We start from the raw sequence: 3,332 nt of genomic DNA, 5'->3' as shown, positions 1-3,332 counted from the left end.
GGGGGGTGGCAGGTGTCAGATGGCTTTGGACAATGAGACCCTGACCTTGCTGCATTCCTTTTGCTTCCACCACCACTAGTCTCTTTGGAATCTTGAGGTGAGGGCGCTTCAGGATCATGGCCGCCACTCAGGATGTGAGTGTAGGGAGTGAGAGCAGCCTTGGCAGATGGGGCATGCGTGCCCTGCAGGTGTTGACAAGACCCACCATCTGTAATATCCTTGGCACAATAAAACCAAATGTCAGTTTCCCTGAGTGGTTCTGTCCTGTGTGGGGCAGGGGCCGGGGTGGGGGCGGTTGGTGGGTGTGCCTCTGGGAAGAGGCACAAGGCCGTCCTGACCTCGCCGAGGTGCATGTGCTTTCCACTAGGGTCTGTCTGGGGCTCAGGGGGCTCATATGTGATCTGATGCTTATTAAACTGGTTGGGCACACTTGCATGCACCTGTAGTCCCAGCTACCCATGAAGCTGAGGCCAGAGGCTCACTTGAGCCCCGGAGTTCAGGCCAGCTTGGTCAACACCACAGCAAGATTCTTAAAAACAAGGAAAAACCACCAAACAAAAAGTCTCCTTTTGGGCCTATTAACATAAAAAGTCTCCCTCTTTTGTCTTCTGCCCCTGCCCTTGCCCACCGTTTCCTGGGGGCCTGGGGAGATGGCAGCAGGGGACTGACTGGGCTGAGAGCAGAGACTGAATTTCCTGTCCGAATTCCAGCTACCCAGCCCCCATCTCACTATCAGTGTTTGCTTCTTTCTTGTGATAATCTGGCGAGGAAAGGCTTTGGGAATGCACAGCTGACACTTCATTAGCAACACGAGTTTGGTGGAAGTGACCAGAGGAACCTCCCCTGCTGGGTTTTAGAAGCTGAAGTATGAAATGGCTAAATCCTTTGTTCTTGTCTCGGTAGTCCTCCTGACACCTGTCTCTTACCCCTCCTTGAGGTAAAACCAATGTAGCTGGCCCTAAGGTTTTTCTCAAAACAGCATGTTTTCCCATTGTCCCTTGCTTATTTGGGGGACCGTGTGTGTGTGTGTGTGTGTGTGTGTGTGTGTGTGTGTGTGTGTGCGCGCGCGCGTGCGCGTGTGCAAGCGCGCGTGTGTCAGGTGCAGGTGAGGGTGTGGCGGCTGCAGGGGTCCTCGAATACAGTGGTCACACCTGAGTTTTTTTTTAAGGGTTGATTTGAAAGCTACCTCAGGTTTTTCTAGCTGTGTGGCCTTAGGCTCTTGAGTTTCAAGTGTCCCACCTGTGGGGGCAAAACTCGTGTCAGCTGTATTGGGCTGTGTGCTGTGAGCATTTCCAGAGAATGTATGGTTAACTCAGTACCTGACACATTCCGAGCTCATGAATGTTAGTGGATATTACTAATTATCCCAGAGTGCAAGTTTCTGTACCATTAGGATTCTACCTGTCTCTTGCCACTATATCCTATTTCCCTGTCTTCTCTTCCTGCAATATGCCCTTCCCCTGCCCTCGGCCACCAACCTTATTTGTCTTTCAAGACAGAGTCATCAGGTGCCCTGTATGATCCCATTCACATTTTCACTTCTATCTACAAATATCCCAATAACTGTACAATAAGCTTCTTGGGCAGAGATGTGATATTTGACTTCTCTGTAAGATGTGTACTTTCGGGGCCAGTGATTTAACTCAGTGGTTCCGCCACCTGCCTTGCAAGTGCAAAGACCTGAGTTTGATCCCCGTACCAAAAAAAAAAAAAAATGTGTACTTTCACTAGGCCGAGTAGGCGGATGGTAATGCTGGATGAATAGGGAGAATACGTGTATGTTTGCTTTTTGAATGTTGTCCGAGTGTGTGACTTTGATGAGCCAAAGTTTTCATGTGTATCTCAGTGTCTCCAGGCACGTTTGTGACAGGGGCTTCTTTCCAGGTATGTCAGATGGTGATTGAGTGTGGGACTGACAGTTGGTGTTGGAGACAAATGCATGTCTGTGTGGATCTGTCTGTGACAGTGCATCTGTGGTTTCTGTGTGATTGGGATTGATGTCTGATTGCATTTCTGTGACAGATTCTAGGCAGTGTCAGGGACAAAGCTGTATGTCTGAGGGTGTGTGTGACCAGGTCTATCCATGTCCACTTGGTGACAATCCCTATTGAGTTATCTCACTTCACTTCATGCCTACCTTTGGGCAATTCATGTGTGTCTCTGGAGCATCTGTGTATGTTCTTGTGAGAGACTCTGGGTCCCTCATTTCTGGGACAGTACAAGCTCTCTGTGACAGTATCTGATGGTGCTAGTGTGTGACAAGTTTGCTACTGTCTCCGGCAGGACATTTCTATGTCCATCACATGGCAGTGTAGGTCTATGTGAATCTCTGGAGTTCCTGTCTCTAACTGTATTTCTGTGGTTTCTGTGGCATATCTTTCTTGACAGAGTCTGCATGTGTGACCGGGACAAGTTCACATGAATGCGTGTGTGTAAATATCTCATGGAGTTTCTGTGAAGTGTCTGCCTGAGGAAAATCTCAGAAATCAGCACCTAAGGCTGTTTACTTGTGGCAGGCTCTACCAAGCTCTCAGTGCCCCCTCTCCCTGATGCTGAAGCATAGCTCCCTCCCCACCAAGAGCACCCCCTGCTGTAGATTCTAGACTAGCCAACTGGGCCAGCACCTAAGTCTGGCTAAGGCTGTTTAAGTTAAAAGGCTGCCAAAACACCACAGACCACTGACTCTGGGAGCCAGAACTCAGCCTTTGGCGTGCCCCCCGTGGTGGTGGTCAAGGGTGTTACTCCTCCCCGAGGACTGGACAGGTTCCAGGGGAGAGATTTCACTTTCGCGGTGAGGGCCGACATTGGCCTGGAGGACCCTAGCTCTGGTTTTCCCCGGGTTGGGAATCTTAAAGTCGGCCTAGCATTATCTCCGTACTAATCTCAAGGCAGAGGCAGAGGCAGCGGCAGCGGCAAACCTGCTTCCTAGAAAAGGAGGCTGCGCAGTTATTTTATTAACTGTACACACATACACACCCCACCAGCACCACTACCACCAACCCCGCGCAATAACCAAAACAAACGATTGCTGCAAAGGGATTCCCAGAACCAGTTTCCTCTTCTTGTGTGCCCCCATCATTTGCATGCAGGCCCCGCCTCCGTGGAAGGACCAGGCGTGTATTTGCATAAGGGACACTTGAAACATTGAGGATGGTATGCAAATTAGGACTGGCTCCGATTGGCTGGGGTACAGCAGGTGCCGCGTCCCGATTGATCAAAGCCAAGTGGGCGTGGCTGTCGCGCAGGGCGACTCTCCCGGGAGGCGCGTGCCCCGGCTCAGTAGCTTTGGGGCTGGCGCGCGCGGCGAGTCTTAAGGCTGTGCCGTCTGCGGG

At 51.0% G+C, this 3,332-nt stretch overlaps 1 protein-coding gene across 1 annotated transcript in view; it reads left to right on the top strand.

Annotated features, from left to right (window-relative positions):
- Positions 1–248, top strand: part of Otud5 (OTU deubiquitinase 5) — a 30,120-nt gene extending 29,872 nt beyond the window's left edge. Inside the window, exon 10 of the transcript XR_776836.2 lies at positions 13–248. The gene's annotated coding sequence lies outside the window, so the exon portion shown is untranslated. The remainder of the gene's footprint in view (positions 1–12) is intronic.
- Positions 249–3,332: the final 3,084 nt, after the last annotated feature.

Source organism: Fukomys damarensis, unplaced genomic scaffold (assembly GCF_012274545.1).
Source record: "Fukomys damarensis isolate Sample0158 unplaced genomic scaffold, DMR_v1.0_HiC HiC_scaffold_39, whole genome shotgun sequence".
NCBI classification, from domain to species: domain Eukaryota; kingdom Metazoa; phylum Chordata; class Mammalia; order Rodentia; family Bathyergidae; genus Fukomys; species Fukomys damarensis.
Note: the sequence above shows the minus strand (reverse complement) of the source record. Positions and strands in the feature narration are given on the sequence as shown.